Below are 17,679 nucleotides of genomic sequence, written 5' to 3'. Positions count from 1 at the left end.
CAACTCCGTAGGGACGGATGCAATCTCTCTCATATAATCGTGTTAAGCCAAAGAATACTCGCCATTCGTGTCCGTTTTTTCCGAGCTCTGTGAGCTTATACATCACGGCAAGATTGGATATTGGATTACGTTGAACTTAGTGAGAGTTTGTTAAGACCGTTCGTGGCCGGCCGCTACTATAGGAACTATAGGAGTCCTGACATCAAGCTTGCACTGTATCTATTGCAGAGGTGAATTTTATATCAAATATTATCACTAAAATAGTCTAGTTAATAAAAGCAAACAATGAAGTTACTATAGTTAACTGAGCATGCAATAGATCTCGTGAGAGCTGCGCACACAGAATTTCTGGAAGAATTATTAAGATGTGCACGTCAGAGTTTAATCAAGATGTAATAAACGTGTTGTCACCTATTGAGAATTAAAATTCGGAGCCAGTCAGGACCGTCAACTGTAGCATTCAACCCAGGCCAAGACTCTATTGCCACATTGGCGACTGATGCAGATCTGGAATGTTTTGCCGGTGATAAATTATACTGAACGAGGTTCTAACATTGACCTCATAATAAGAAATCGAAAATTGATATGCAATGATATGGCCTTGGTCCTACCGAAATTGTCTCTGCCGGTAAGATACAAGCTCGACTATTTACAAATTGAACACCTTTTAGCCTGACTGAAATTTATCAGTGATATTGCCATGAGAGCTCCCTGTCAACACGGCAAACACTATATCCCGTACTAATCCGGTTGATCCTAAGGCTACCTTTACTTAGAATAATCAGGTTAAGGCTAAGCTCGCGTGGCTTTCGTACCGTGTAACTATATATACGCTCGCTTAACTTTATACATCAAACAGAATCGCAACGATAAACTAATTGATAGATTCTATCCATTATCGATAGATATTACAGTACCTTTTGACCACACTGCAGCTAGTTTTATTATAGATACAGACAGCGAAATTATAATTCTTTTTACATACAGTATAGTACCTATATAGTAAAAACACGCTAGAAATGCAACTACGAACACCCGCAATGCATTTCCTATGGAATATGCTTCTATTCAGTCAATTGTAGGGCAAAGATGGGGCATCTTTCGAAAGTGTCCGTTTTCGACCCAATTTTCCCCTCGGTGAGAGACTGACTGAGTTGTTTCCCTCTTGTCGATAGGCCAGCTGCGTTGACCTATTATGCCTTCCGGTGGGGATCAGCTCATTCCGTTTATTCATTGATTATGACTGATGCAGAAGGAAATGCGAGAAGATATATGGTAAATGTAATGTAAAAGTCAAATCAATACTTTAAGGAACTAGAACGCTTCGCTTTTTTGACATCGTGTGATACAGAGAGATGACGCCTACCTATAAATCGTACTCCTACATATTTATTTACACTGGTTTAAGTGTTTAATTTTTTATACAATAAAGCACCCCAGTCCGAAAAATCTATTATTATATAGTCTGGTTTCGCATTTGCTGAACATACACAACAAAATTCCAAATTTCAACTCGACCTCAAAACATGTATGCTAACCTGACAAAATGAAAATTGTTTGTTTGTCGTGAGAATGATTGTTTTACCGTCATTATTAGGAAAATCACTTCACTGAGTGACAGCTTACAAGGTCACTTAAAATTTAAAAAAAAATAATAGATTTAAATCGTAGCTATCCTTTATTAACATAGCATATAAGAAGCTGTCTGTTTCTTGGTGCGGATGTTTGCTGATCTGATCTAAGGACATCGTAAAGTTCGTCTTCTCTGCTGTTTAGATCTGTGGAATCCGTGTATTTTTGCGTGTCTCGGCCTTCTGAAAATCGTCGCTGTGGTGCTAACATAGCCAGACGCCAACGAAGTTTCGCCACGGCCATCGGTCGGCCGGTCGGTCAGGCAGCTAGCTTTTATAACATACTCTGATCATCACCACCATTTTTATTTCCCGTCCGAAAGCACCTCCATATGGGCTTTGCCTTGGCGGCTACGCAATGCATTGACTTTCAGCTTCCCTATGATCTATCTGCTGGTCTAATCACTGCTAAATATAGCGGGTATGACGGCAGATCAGCTTCGGGGGTTCGCTTAATTTTGTCAGCATCGCATCGGCCCCGCAAATGTTCGGATGCTCGATTGCGGTGAGGCTTCCGAAGCCATTTTCCATTTCGTTTGGCGACTTTTTCTCTCCACACGACCCCCGGCGTCGTCGAGCCTTGTATTACTTCTTGTATCCGCAGATTCTGCGGAGATGTAATTTTGCGCGAGTGTGTATCTACCACTAAGCTATTAGAGACCACCTGCACAGTTCGCGGCACTGAGACTGGCGGCGGCAACAATGGCAGATACTTCGAATAGGCTTGGTACAGCTTTATGTCATTGCTTCCATTGGCCGCCTCCGCGACGCTGGCTAGTATCTCTTTGGGCTTTTTGTTCCTGGATGTTTGCAGGGGTTCGTACAAGTGCCTGGTCGAAGTTATTCGAAATTAGTTTATGTATATCGAAGTCTTCTAGTTCCTAAACGAGATTTGGCTAGTATCTCACCGGGGTGAACAAGTGGATATGATCAAACGCGCGTAGGATTAATTTATCGAAGGGTTTTGCTTAGCGAGAAGTCGATAAAGGTACACGGATTCCACCCAATCATCCCAAGCTTGACCCAGGACTATGCTTAATAATGATTCCTTTCAAAATCTGCTACTGTTATTGATTTCATGACCAGTGACACCAGCGTGGCTTCCGTTGAGCAGCTGGCTAGTTTATTCGTTTCGTGAAATTTACCGTTCCCATTAAACCTGAGTACGAGATGTAAAAATAGTGCTAATATTATCTAATATATCACCAATTACAAAAACACCCTGACCGAAAATTTCATCGTGCGTTGGTAATTAATAAGCGACAAAAAACCATACTGATGTCGATTTGCAGCTGGAACCTAGCCACTACATTGCACTACCGTTTATGCGTGACAGTCGCTACATACATATAAGCAGCAAACAAACACACACAGACGAACGCAGGAGTAAGAAAGCTAATATCTATCAATAGTTTGAAACAGAAGCGTTCTCAATTAAAGGACGTTGCGGAATGGTTTAGGGGGTATTCGGGGGATCAGCTTCGGAGGTTCGCTTTGCTCTTTGGTCTGCCGAATGACGATGCGGTTTATTCGATCAGATTGACCCAGCCACGAAAGCTTTCTTGACTTTTTTTTTTTGTTGAAATCGTTTTAGCATTGGACACTGAATCTGCTCTATGACGTTGACACTTTGTCCCTTAAAACGCGAATTAGACCGGCGACATCGGACTATTCAATCCTAGCCTTCTGATCGTTCTTCTTCAGATGTCTATTTCCCGAGGATGTTTGTCTCGCGTAACAACATAATCATAGCTATCCAGACGAGGTTTATTCGAGGAGTATCTCCCATAGCTTGTTTCTGTTTTGCTTTTCTATTAGTATGTTGTTTTTAGCCGACTTTATTACTGACGCTTATATAAGGATCTTATTATCCCTTTGCCTGTTCTTCGGGAAGGCATTCTCCTTTTTCTGAAATTTTCATCACTATGCTATACTACTTATAAATCATCTTATAAAATCAATTCAGTCTTTTGCTGATCAAAACTCATTAAAGGCTTGGACCTACCTGAAATTAGCGATACACTCAGACGGAAGAACAAAACAGAGTCGAAATCGTCGTTTCTAACTTCAACATTTGGTACTGATTCGTCAACCTTGTTAATCACGAGAGAACTGTAACGTGCGGGACAAATAATCCGCAACGCTATCAATAAAGTGATGCTAAGTCTAGAATATTAGGTGCTAACAGGTAGTATAGAGCGTAGATAATTCATTCGCTGAAAAAGCAGTTTTTGCTTAACGGCGCATATAAGTCCTGATCATTTTAATGAACAGCCGAGCAACACGAATCGGTCTCAATTGTCATAGATGCACTGAAAATGATACTACAACTTATGTATGTTGCCAAGTAAGTACTACATGCCAATATTCATACTACTGGTTCAACTTTTTCCTAACTCGGTTTTCCCTCTCGTACGAAGTACTGGACGTCGCGTATGCATAAGTACGTAAAAGTCTGAATATAGGGTTATGCAAAGTTATGGCCGATGACTTTGATGCTACAGGTGGATCAATGCAGACCTCTCTATCTACGCGATAGATAGGCGTCTAGCGTATGGGTACGCGTGCATTGGTCGTCCTACCGAACAGTTGGATTTCCATTGACATTCCCATGGGTAAGACAACCGCCGTACCCCCGTTTTCGGAACAACAGATTAACGAGGAGCAGAAGATGCGCTGCTACTGCTGAGTCCGCTACAGCCTTCGTGCCTACTACAGACGCTCTGCTGGTAAACCCGCCTCACCTGTCACACGGAGACTATATGCGTCCTCTCTTCTACTCTGTTGCTCACCTACCACGTTAGGCTGGCGTTCGTTTGTCGCGTTTTGTCAGGTGAGCCAGGCGAGACAGCAGTGCCGCGCCTGACGCTTCGGTAACGAAATCGTTCTATATGGTATGTCCTACTTGTTATTTTGTTGTCACTCGATTGCGATATCGATGTTACTTTATGGGAATATTATCTGCTGTAGTTAACTGGGCAGCTGACGAGATCCATATCGTGTACGTGAAAAAAGAATAACTGCAGACGTAGATGTTGGCTGGAAAACGACGAATATCGGCCCGACATGAAAACTCTGTAGCAATGCAGTCGTAGTCATTTGCCAATTTTCAGTATCTACCACACTGTGGACATGTAATAGAAGTGAAGGAATCTTAGACCTGACGGCTGTGCTCCACCATATTGGTGATAGCCGCACGATGCGACGCTATACAATTATGTTGATTGACGGCTTGACAACGGGAGCTCACTCCTCTGCACACTCCTTCACTCTATCCTGCATTGTTGTCCTACTATTGACATTGAGATTTACCTACTTCTAGGTAGGGTAATCTCGTCTGTTTGGTCAACTTGGTATTGCATCACATAGTACAGCAAGCTGGGCAGTAAAGGTTCAAGCGTCCGATGGCTACCGGCCGCGTCGACTACGACACAAGACTTATTTTCGTTTACCGACGCTTTGGTAGGCCCGGTTCCCTTTTAGAGCGTCTTTAGGCTTTATGGAAGCATACGATAAGGTAGGGGGGAGGGGATGACGACGCCGACGGCGGCACCGGCGGTGACGATACAGGCGACCTGATGAAGGCTATCGTAGGCGTCTGCTGCTACTGTTGGTAAGGGCGGAGAGGGCAGAAAGCGACTGACGTCGAAGGAACCCACTGCGCTAGGCTGACAAGTTGTTCAAAAAATGTAGCACGCGTCGTGCGCACATGGCTCGTTCAGCCAGTATACACGGAACATGCGTAACAATGAAGGCCCATCAGAGGCTGCAGTAGCTGTTTACGAACGTGCAAGTCATTGTAGCACTAAGCGGAACGATCAGGTTAGGGCCGGTTAGCGGCGAGTACAAAGCCTATTCGTCTAGGGTTGCATCTTTCTACGTGTTTGTTGTGCACCGCTGCCAAAGCAGATGCCTCTATTTCTACAAAACAACGAACGCTGAATGCTCGTCTCTTTGAAGACTACGGTGTCTGTAGCTTCTCTAGCGATTGCCTGCGGACACGGCGAGCAGGCGGGTCTTGGCTTGATCGGCCTCGTGTTCCTTCAGGCATGTTCGCCGTAGATGGGTATCTTCGAGCATATCTGAACGCTGCCTAGTGTCTTTTCGTTTCAGCGAGTCGCCGATTTTCGATCTTGCCTGATTTTCATGGTCAGGCTGGTTTCATTCATTCATTCATTCCTGAAGACATGTTGTCTACTTGCCAACCGCTTAAGGACTAACCAGTCAAGTTGGACAAACGGCTTAGCTCGACTTCTCTAGCAGGTGCTGTCCTATTCTGAGTGGTACTGGCATTAGAGAAGCGCCGTTTGGGGAAGCGCAGCTGAAACAGGCAAATCTTCCTCTAAACATGTCCCATTTGCTGCCTGTCGGGTGGACGAAGGTAATGTATCGCTACCTCTGAGTGAGTCATCTTCACACACGCACGCAGCACATAAATCTAGCACAGGCTCTTAATGTGGTAGTCGTTAAATCTGCTGCCAATAAGCAAAAAATAAACAAAACGTGGTGTTAAGAAACGGCACGACTACAATGGTCAAATAGGCTCAGAGGGCCTGTTTCACATCGCCTTTGTAAAAGCTCTTCTGCGCCTTCCTTACAGCAGGACATGCTAATCTGTAGTAGTTAATGTAATGTGTTTTTTTTGGGTAATCACGCACAGTTAGCCACTAAACTGATATGGGAGATGAAAGCGTTACGGTTGACGTACATTTATGTGGCCGCACGGTCGCTTCATTGTGTTACTACATATCAAGCAACAATTATAAATTACACCGAGTAAAAATGACAAAGAGCCGAAGGTTTGACATAGATTGATGTTTATCAATGAGTTGAATAATGGTAAGGAAGTCTTCGATGAACACGACTACTAACACTTTTTTTGGAATACATCCCAGTAAACAGAGAATTAAAGTTACAGTTAGAAGTACAAATAGGAACAGAAAAATAGAACGGTTTCAGCTCACTTATAGCGGTACTGACATGGAAAAAGGATTGCATAAAAGACGCAGCTATTGATTTTTTGCTTATGAAGATACTTCCCTCGAGTGTTGGAATAATAACGACCCGTATACTTGATGCAATAGTTACATTGGGGCATGTACGATGCGCAAAAGCGGAAGTCTTCTTATAGTTTTCTATCTATCTGATATCCTTGAGTGCGCTTTAGCTGGTTCTACGGAAAACAAGTTACATACGTCGGCTGAACACAACGTACTTGGCCTTTTTGTACACTAGATAGGGAAATTAAAAAAGGTCTTTTTTTCTTTATAAAAATAGGCCAATTATCAATAAAACAAAAAAACCAATAATCGGAACGGTCGAACATGCACTTGCACAGCCGAGGCATAATTCGCAAAATTCTAATATTAATGTGGTTCACCCAGCTTTCGTAGCTCCTTTTCATGAAAATGTTTAATTCGTTACTTAATATCAGTGTTCCACCAACAGCTCCCAAAGCCACATTAATTTCAATTTTCTAGTCTAGCAATCCACCTATCTAAGAATCAGATCTTTATAATAACTTCATTTAAATATAGTAGATATCCGGTCCAGCGTATAATTACGGAGGCTATGGGGCAGGAGTAAGTGAAACACAAACGTTAGGTAACACCAAGTCGTCTATTCCATACTAGACGTTCATGCATTTTTGAGCTGTTATGGTTGGTAAATGTAAATTTGCCTGAATACACCCGAGTAGTTTGTTCTTACCTGTATGGCTGGTGTTGCTAACACATTTTTATTCTACCATAACTAATTCGATCCGACAAACAGCTCATACTATGTCGCGCCCGTATCCTGCACGCTTTGCAGTTTGTGAGCGGAAAAGCTTACTAGCGAAACGAGTCGGCCTTGCCCTCAGCACTTACTTTCCCTCGTTTGTTGATTCATGTAAAGGGTTGGCCTTGCTGCAGATTCTCGAATGACGTTCGATAGTTAAACACCGGGTCAATAGACCCGATTATCTTTGCTATAGCTACATGGCCACGTAGCCGTTTCCCTGTGCTGTTTTTTTTCGCAGTAACAAGCAGATGATGGAAACAGCAGACAGTTGATTGAGGGACGAAGCGTGCCTAGAGCAAAACCACTGCTGTTGGGTTTGGAAGAGGGAAATTATTTCTACAGCGCTTTTTCTAGCAAGGCACAGAATTTTCCAGCGGCTACCGTTTGCTATAACCGTTTCGCTATCGATTACATTATTTCTATTTCTATTAGCTAATTGATGATGTTGTCGTTGGCAGCTGTTGTGCCCCCCGTAAGCTACCGGTGATGTTTACTATTATATATATATATATAACTAGGTGACCATCTCGGAGGGAACCTCCGGTCTGATGGCGTTCCCGGCATTCTAACTAGATTCAGCTACGCGTTAGTGTGAGCAGATAAACAATACGAGATTTACATCAATATCTGAATGCAGATACATTATTAAAGGTGCATATACAGACATATCTACTTTTGAATAATACATATATTGCCATAGGAATCGAGTAAACACGTAATGCTATCCTTGCCATTAAGTATAATACACGGACAGTCAGGCAAAGACGGTCGTAGGGAACGATGGCGTTCAAGTGGACGTCACGGCAATGGAAAGGTGATTCCTATGTCTGCATGTGGACGTTACATTCATTTCTTTACGTTTTGCGCTGCATGTACGTAAACTTACAGAAGCGTATTGCAAAAGTTCGTCTATCTTTCTTTATGCCGGTAACATGTATTGACAAAAAGACAACCTGTTCACTATGCCAATCCGTCGAAGAACTTAACTTTCAGCTCCTCTAAAATTTCGTTTTCTCTGTCCATTTCTGTTGTCTCTTAAAGGTTTATAGGGCTACTATAAAGAAAAAGATCGAACAGTTTTTTTCTACGCTATGCCTGAGGCGCTCCTTGGTTTTTCAACGATGGCAATTGGGCAACGAATAACATCCAATTATATGGGCGGCGTCAAGCGCCATCTTGCCCTTCTTTTTTGACAATTGTCACGGCTATCCACGCATGTTTAGTTGGCGTTAATAGAGTTTTTCTGCCGTGCTCCTATGTTATCTATAAGGTAAATTATGAAATTACAACTTCGGATACCTTCCGCAGTTTTCTTATAGCTGAGGTATTTTCTTTTCGACTTGTTCCTTGCTACATGTGAAATAGAGCACTGTAACCTTTCTCCACAAAAATAAGGTCGCGATCCTTGTTTATCAATATAACCACAAGAGTAGCAGTTTCATTTAAACAGCTCGTCATCTTCTCTTACTGTCCCTAGGTAACTTTTAACAACTTCTAGGTCCAGGTAATCGTTCCGTTCCTAACCGAGCCTCCATTTCTATTTCAATTTCTCCTGACACGCGAGTGATCTTCTCTATTCCAAGTTTTTTGCTTTTCCCCTTCGAATTCAAATGTTTATCTATTAATCGATTTTTGCTCGTCCCTTTCATATTCTTCTGTGCAGGGATTCGGAGACGGGCTATGGCTTCAACATGAAGCAACACTAAGTTTTGTGACTGTGATCTGTGTATCCATAGACATTAACTGCTGGTCTCTGCGAATATATATAGTTTTTGAAGGGCACGGAACTGGTTTATCTATGTGAACTTATCTATGCGATTATTGTACACCTTCTATAATTGTTTCATCTGAACGTGCAAATGTCTAGCCACATGTAGAGGAATTATTCCAATTCTGTTTCTCTTCGCAGAACACAGGACCCGCTACAAAAAATAATGAAGAGATGCGCAAAGCCTCAGGCGTCCTTTTCATGTACACAGAACAGATGTAGCTCTTTATAGATTTAAATAGCTATATAGTGTGGTCTAGAACATTCGAAGATGGTCATGTTTTGCTGTTGTTATCTGCCGTACTCTGAGGCACATTAAAGTTGGTGGTGACGGATCCTAGCCTGCATCCAGTGCTTTCACCATCACATTGCTACATAAATCGCGCAGTCATCTTTGTCGCTTTCGCATCTGTTTGTGTTCAGTACTTAGGGAGTGTAGTACTGTTGTAAGGCTATATAGACACTCTGTACATTTTACATACATACATGCACATCCCGACGATACGGGCAGTAGCACGCAGCACGATAATCCACAGGGGTGGCTTGGCCGTTGTTGCGTCGGTTGTCATGGCGTAGATCGTAATGCACTTAGGTAGACGGCCACAGTAGCGTTAGCCCCAGCATGTATCTGTCAGACCAACAGCTCCGCCTTACGTTCCCAGCAGCCATATCAGCAACACTCTTATTCCGCTTATGCGTTACGGCTTGGACACATTCCGTTTGCTCGACTCATCTGTAAACTTGGAGAAGCGGCTGCTGCCGCTGCTGTCCTTACTGCTGCGGATGATGATGGCGGCGACAACCGTGACGTTGACGTTGCCGGTGTGGTAACGTAGATAGTGCCGCCACCTTTTCATCTTCGGATAGTGCTGATGCGGTAACAGCGAGGTTTATTTGAATTGGCAACAATCATTTTGCTGGAACGCGCAGTCAATAGAGGTCGTCGTGGTATGACCTTAGCGTTTGACATCGTTGACTACCTGGTTTGTATGATGTCCAGCTGTAAGATAGCTATCTCTTCGTGAGCTTGATCGCCGTGAAGAGATAAACGATGTGATACCTGCAAAGAGCAACTTCCGTATGCGAGCCACCTGTCTTAACTGCTGAAACCCCCGACCTGCCAAACCGGCCGGGGTGACAGGTAAAAAAAAGCTACGTATCACTTAGCTACTTTTGACTTACGGATCCAACTGATAGCTTTCTGATGAGCTGTTCGTTAAGCATCATCAAAAATAGGAATCACTTAACATAATTGATTTTATGAATAGTGAAACGTAAAAATGATAAATGGGCATGATGTAAAATTAATATATGTTGTGTTTCGTCGCTTTCGTTTAGAATACTGCCTTTCAATGAAAGATCTCTTTATAAAAACCACGCATTTACAATGTTCAGGCCGTTAAACAGACAATGGTGAAGAGAGTCCCGAGGGACAGCAGATCGTCGTGGTTTCAAAAATCTATACGTCTCGTACCAGGAGTGTCTTATTTTTTATTATTTGAAAGCGACACTGTATAAGCTTCATCAAATGATCGTAAAATAGATCTGGACGTTTTGGATAATGTTAGCTTCCGGGTTCAGTAACATATAAAAAAAAATCCACGGCTTTTCAGTGAGCGACCGGGGGCCGGAAGCGGGGGGAGGGGTGACTGGTCGGATTCTGAAAAAGATGTTTCCATAGCTATATCGCCGCGGGAACGATGTTTCCGCAGCCAACATTCAGCTGTCAGATCAATCGGTAAGCATTGCACTAGTAAGCAGGACAGAAGTGCGGCGATATAACGTTTGAAGATGGGGCTCCTAATTAAATATCCAAACGAAAATCGAGCTCTCATAGACAGAAGCTCAGGACATCTCCGATTGCATGGCCTTCAAGATCAGCGCTGAACAAAGGCCTTGATCACGGCTTCTATTATATATACGTATGACAAATGTATTTTCGCTTCCTAAACGTTCCTCAACGAAGTGCCTTTTCTGGCTGTTGTTACATTTATGTACGACTGTTGCTAATCTAGTTGCTGTTCTATTGCTATTAAACTCCTATTACTTTTTTATTTATGTGACTAACTTGTAATTTAACATGTTGGAGTTAAGCCACTTTCGGTATTTATTTTGTAGCGTAATATTATTTGTAACGTATTCATTTTCTAAATTATTTGGTGACCGCTTTCGACACCACTTGCGCCGGTCAATCGACGTTTCCATCAACCGCCAAAAGGATTTTTTCGTCTTAAGTCTAAAACGTATTAAAGTAAAATAAATTAAACGTAAAATAACGTACGTATTATGCCAGTAAATATTAAAAAATAGATATCAATGATGAGCTCGGAAAGATGATTCTACAATGGGAAAGTACGTCCGCTAGCGTAGTTAGATTTTGATCTAGGTGGAAGTAAAATGTATACTTATCGATATTCGGTGGGCTATACTTCTACATAAAATATAAATAAAAGTAGATACATTGGCGGAGAATATGAAATCATATCACATTAAAATCCTATATAATACATACGAATCGCTTAAAGCTTTTAGCTTTGTCAATAGTTATCGTTCGTAGCGAACTTAACACCATCTGTAAGCTCTTGATACGTAAACAATAAACACTATATATACATATATATCCTAAGAATTGACGACCGACCTAAACCATTAACTATAAGCTCTGGGCGCTTCAGCTTAGCCCTCAGTTTCTTTTATGACTGTACACTCTTACGGCTCTGTTCACGCTTACGGGCGTTTAACAACTCCTTTAAGTACTATAAACACCTAACATAGTTAAGACAAGGCCCAGGAGGCAGTGACCAGAAATTTTACCAGAATTCTCGCAGCAGTCGCGCGCCTAACGCGTGTTGCTAAATACTGGCGAGTTCTGCCAGGCATGTAGTTGACTAGCCCAAATAAAACAATATTTTCAGCCCTTTGTAATCGATAACCGCTTGGCCGACGGATGTCTTCATTTGCCTTCTCGTAACTAATTACTGTTTGCCCCAGTCACACCAATGTCTGTCACACCTGTCAGCTTGACCTGTTTTATTCGAGCTTGTTGTTCGTTACAATATCGAGCTCTCTATATCCATACCTACGTCCATACACACACACACACATGTAGATATACCAATTTATCTACCACTGCTGCCAGTAAATCTAGAACAGTTTGTGTGAAAACTTCAGAAAGCGTGGTGGGTGCCAAATCTGATATTCCTCCTCATTCGCGGTCTCTGTCCCTTTGCAACTTTAGTGATCTGATTCCTTTACTATATCTTACTAGTCTCACAAAGCTACTTGATCGCCTTCTCTACGCTTGTTGTTCATGTCATTCACTTTGCAACCATTAAACTAGTGGCTACTGGCAGAGCAGCACGAATGGTAGTAGGTAAACGCGCCTTTTTTGGGTGTTGATACAGCGATGACTCCTAGAGCTTTTTAGACCTGCGGGCCTACTATATAGACAACGGGGAGAGAACGCAGGAAGAAGTGTGGTCGTCAGCACGCAACGTGATGTGAACTTGCAAGGCCAAGAAGGGGTCCCGTCGCTGCATCTGGGTCTAAAATGGGCCCGGTTATGTTTTTTTTTTAGTTTTACTTGTACCTGTTCGGCAGGAGCAGCAACGGTGGTTCAGCGTTGGTCAATGGCAGCAGTCGCTTCTATGAACACGGCGACGCTCTAAATAGACAATGGCCAAGCACCATCTTCCTGGCGACGGACAATTGCAGCTTCCAGAGCTCGATTTTGCTCTGTCACAAGCAAATAATGCCAATTGCTGACATCTATCTACCTAAGTGTAACAATTCGCTACAGATGTTACGGGGTATTTGTAGTGGTGTCTTGCTTGACGGGGCTTCATCGAAGTTGTTGTTTCTGTTGGCGCTATAAGAACTTCGCCCTTGCCATTCCTATGGGTGTTGTTTCGAAATACCGCGACGGCAGCCTCATATAGTAAACTGTGTTAATATAAGCCTCTATAGTAATTAGTTACTATCTGGTTGGACTTGTATTAGTAACTATGTGTCCTTAATTTCAGCTTACGATGTAGAACATAACAGGCCGCGAGCCGTGACAGCTTCGTGGGTGGTTAACCCTAGGAACACATTGTGATCTTCGAACCGGGGCGTAAACAGACTTCGTATCGTGCTGGGAGCCAGTCGTCATCTGATAAAATGTCCAACGGCGACACTAGACGCAAAACCCAAGGACATTTCAATAGGAGGAAGGAATTATTATTGCGACCTGATAATGGCATTAAATCGTAACGGTGACCGTAGCAGAGTTACAAGCTTAATTGGATATCGACAATTACCATGGTAGAATATTGTATTGAACTAACAGGAATCGATGAGATAATGTGATCAGTATGGCGCGGCTGTAATTCTGACATTGAGCTGTGACACCGAATAAACTCTAGAGGTGGTCAGGGTTGCCATACGAGACGATGATACAGATAGCGCCTAATGCAGGCCTACAGGGTAGTAGACCTGCCGCCGCTATAACTGGTTGATTTAATATAATTTCATTTACATTATTATAATCTCTCTTTCACACAGCTCATATGCCTCAATTTACGTTATAATCTATTATTGTTATTTTGCAAAAAAGATGATCAACATACAAAAGTAGCGACATATGTCGAAGTGTAGGCGATATTATTAACTCTTCAATTTTGAGCAGTCTAATTAAGATATTAGCTATCGTGAACTTTATGGCATACACATCTCACTTGTACAGTCGAACGAACGGGGCCAGAATATTCGATGAAAATCTGGTTAACCCAGCCCGTGGTAAACTTGTTCCGATCCCAGATTTGGATTGCGTTTGGAAGCCATCAACCGTCTGAGGATGTTACAGCGGATGATCTCGTGCGTACTCACAGAAATCGACAGATCCCGTGAGATGAGGCTACTCTGGGGCCTCTTGCCGAACAATAGAGATATTTTTGATATTGATAAATAACTCATATGTGTGGGATATTTCCGTTATTCGACCTACAGTATATCATGGTTCTTAACCATTGACTACTGACTCTTATGCAAAAACAAGTTTGTGAATCTATGTTCGATCCACGATAACGATGCCATGTTTTTGTAACCCACAAATGCTGTGTAGAAAAGGCAGGCATAGGTGCTTGGCCCACAGTTAGACTTGAGCGCCTCACGGTGTTTGAGAAACGTTGGTCAATTAAGGAACAAAGCAATGCTTCCCTTTCATGTAGAAAAAAAAAACAATTCTAACAAATAATGAAATAGAGAAATTATTTTTAAAAAATGCACACATTGCGGCACAGGTCTAATATTGCAGCGTGTTCCAAACTGTAAAGATAATCAAGCTAGATTAACGCCGGTTTACGGATTTGACACGTACAACCGCGTTTCCAGGGCTAATTTAGTGCCGTCTATGCCATATGTTTAACGGGCTCAATGTCGATCGAAAGTTCCCCTTTAGTTCCCAAAGTTTATTAATTTGGGTGTTGACAATTCCTATCAAATACGACCTACAGAAAAGACACTCCAACGTAGCGAGTAATGCACTCTCTTTATAGAGGCCATCTTTTTAACTAACTGCTTAGTTACTTGAAAAACCATTCCAGCTATTAGAAAAATGTATCGTATGGAATTTAAGTTTTGCGTGGCAATATAGGAACTTTTGTTCTCTCGATTCAAAATTAAAAGAGTAGCCAATTGTAAGAATGGCGGGCCTGTATTAAAATCTGTAAGTCTAAATTGTTTGAAAGTTTCTGTGTCGCAGGGGCTTTCCTTGTCTTCTTTCGCAGTCTGTCGTAAATTTACCCTGTATTGTCTCATTCTTTCTGTATGTCGTTTTCCTTTCCAGCAGAGGAGGCTCCTTCTCGGCTTAACCTACTCACGCAGCGGTGATACTCTGTATCCTCTCGATGTCATTTCATAGGCGTTCGCATACACACACACACATATATAAAGATTTTTTACAAGAAAAGCTGCTATCGCTATAGCTTGGCCAAGAAACTTGCCTAAAAAAGGAAATAATGTTATAAAGATATTGCTCAGACTATGCTACATGCCCCCGTATTTTGTTCACTGCGTCTGATGATGATGTCGCTGACCGTAATACTGATAGCGCACTAGAAGAAGTGGGAACGTCACTACAAAATGACCGTTTCGGTATCACTATTTTGATAGGTTGTCATGAGAAAGAGGGAGACAAAAAGAGTAAAACATTGGCAGCGAAGACGGTTCCAGTATGGCGTAGGCGCGGTTCACTTTCTTCAAAAGAATCTATCGGGTACATATACAAGGAGCGTTTGTCGACCCACAAAAAGAATAATCGCAAAGATACATTGAAAGCAAGGTTGAGCTGGAATTGCATTATAGAGAGAAGAACGGAACAATCACGAACGCCTGATAAGGTTGCAAGCAAGAAGAACACAAAGAAAATTAGTAAAAAACTTAACAAAGTTAAAATACGTTGTGTGAAAGTGTCGTATAAAAAGTTTTCTGCACTCGTATATAATTCATATCATTGGGGATATATATCGTTTCTTCCGAGCATGTATCCAAATAAAATCATATAATTCGTTTAATTAACTTTGTTCCGATATCTTAGAGATCTCATCTCTGACAATCGTGTTTAGCTAACATGGTCATCATTCGTCACGGTTACGGCTTCATTTTGGGACCCAAACTACCTAGAGGTCAGTTTCAAAGTACTCTTTCTTTAATCCGTAATTGCACACAAGGCTATCTTGTGTACATGAACTGGGTGCGACCCTAAACCAAGATAGATTCGAAAAGTTCTCACGGAAATTTTCGGATCCATCGTCGATTTTCGGAAGGCTGATAGTTGGTCAAACATCTCTATAAGCCGAAAAGACAAACAGGGAAGCTTTTTGAATGACATAATCGGCAATAAATGCCTATCTCCTCTCTAAAACGCTAATTTGTATCGTAAATATTTTGGTGAGGTTTTGAGTGATTTGAACCTAAACCCGTTATCGAGAGGCTTTTAGAAAAGGAAGTTTTTGTCCATCGCGGAAAGGTTAACTAGTAGCTGATCGCTCCTCAAATAATCAAAATGACGTACTATTTTTCGCCATGAAGTTTGTTGCCTCGTCTCAGAATGATCTGGCTTTCGTCTGGTCTAGGAATAGCGCATGCGCACATATTCATTATGGCAACTAGCCCGCGAAATCTTTTCCCAATTTAAACGTACCGTCCTGAACATATATCATATCAGATGGTACGATTGTTTTAGTGCAATAGAATCTGAAATAAATATACGACGACCTATATTTTTTTATGGTCTGCAAAACCTACCTATCTTGAAAAACGGTTGCGGTAATGTGCGCGCCGTCAGGCCGCATTTTACAGATGACAGACCTAATTTTATTAAGTTGGTCGAAAGATTAGAATGTTCATCTTTTCCATTACTTTTTCATTTTCTGCTGTTCGTTTAGAGGCGTAGAGGTAGAGGCCATTCGAAAGCACTCTATCGTTTTCATGAACACCAGCTGTGGTTTCGGTACATAGTAAACCTTCTAGTTCAGGATCCAAAGATGGATGTTGCAGATAAAAAAAAACAGCGGATTTTTGACATCTATTTTTTATCGTCTTTTTTCAAGCTACCGAACCAACGTGCCGTTGTTGTGCACGATATCGATCGCGTATATGAAAGAACTATCCAAATGTAATTAGCTAAAATTCAATAATCGGGTCGGTCTCAGATCTGAGAGGTGCATCTCACTTCGGTCGGCCATACAAGATTGATACCAGATCACAAATGGAAGGACTTTTGAAGCTGCTTCTGAAAAGTTTGAATTGAAGAGTGAAAATCATAGCGGAAATATATTTGACAATGGAAAAGCTTTCGAAACTGGCTAGCTAAAATTCTCAATACCAAACCTAAAAACTTATGGTGAATTTGAATTAATAAACACCTTGCAAGATCATTTATTTTTAGCTTTCGAGAAACTTTTTTGCAAACTAATATAAAAAAAACTAGCGTATGCTCTGATCAACTACCGGTGTCAACCATGTTTTTCAATAGCATCTTGAAAAAATACCTAAATATAAAGTTGATATTCGAACGTTAGTATAGAGCTATCGTGACCTCCCAAATTGTCGCTTTAACATACGAAATAAAACGATGATTTTCCTGCATTATTAAAGCGAGCATATTCGAAATAATTAACCGAAATTCTAAAACCTGATTAATTACCTGTGCGGTACGGTAGGTAGGTAGGTAGGTAGGTAGATCGTTAGATGGATAATTTTCGCAAATGAAAAACATTTTGTAAATCTACCGGCTATTTTAACCCTATTGCTTGTATATACAGTTTGAGGAATATAATGATTCCCTCTGAAATTGCTAAGGTTTTCTTAGAGTTTTTCCGCTGATTATGCTGCTACCATTTTTAGATCCTTTGCATAAATCCATGGTAAAACGATACCAGTCGTTTCTGAGGCAACTCTTTCTCGTTCCATTGTTCCATTTCGAAGTCATTCGAAGTCTTTTGAGGTCTACGTAACTGT

General features: G+C 41.6%; 2 long non-coding RNA genes across 4 annotated transcripts in view; one reads left to right on the top strand and one right to left on the bottom strand.

Annotated features, from left to right (window-relative positions):
• LOC111269022 (uncharacterized) overlaps positions 1 to 17,679 on the bottom strand; it is a 55,189-nt gene that overhangs the window by 17,395 nt on the left and 20,115 nt on the right. Inside the window, exon 2 of one of the 2 annotated variants that reach the window (XR_015314435.1) lies at positions 7,341 to 10,240. This is a non-coding gene — a long non-coding RNA (uncharacterized LOC111269022). Of the gene's footprint in view, positions 1 to 7,340; positions 12,713 to 17,679 lie in introns of those variants that run through there. The other variant, XR_002685513.2, reaches the window with a different exon arrangement.
• Positions 278 to 16,141, top strand: LOC111269023 (uncharacterized). 2 transcript variants are annotated; one of them, XR_002685515.2, is made up of 3 exons: positions 278 to 628; positions 13,203 to 13,482; positions 15,008 to 16,141. It is a non-coding gene; the product is annotated as an uncharacterized LOC111269023 (long non-coding RNA). The 2 variants fall into 2 exon arrangements; XR_002685514.2 differs by having other exon boundaries at positions 15,005 to 16,141.

Source organism: Varroa jacobsoni, unplaced genomic scaffold, assembly GCF_002532875.2.
Source record: "Varroa jacobsoni isolate VJ856 unplaced genomic scaffold, vjacob_1.0 scaffold_1345, whole genome shotgun sequence".
NCBI classification, from domain to species: Eukaryota; Metazoa; Arthropoda; class Arachnida; order Mesostigmata; family Varroidae; genus Varroa; species Varroa jacobsoni.
Note: the sequence above shows the minus strand (reverse complement) of the source record. Positions and strands in the feature narration are given on the sequence as shown.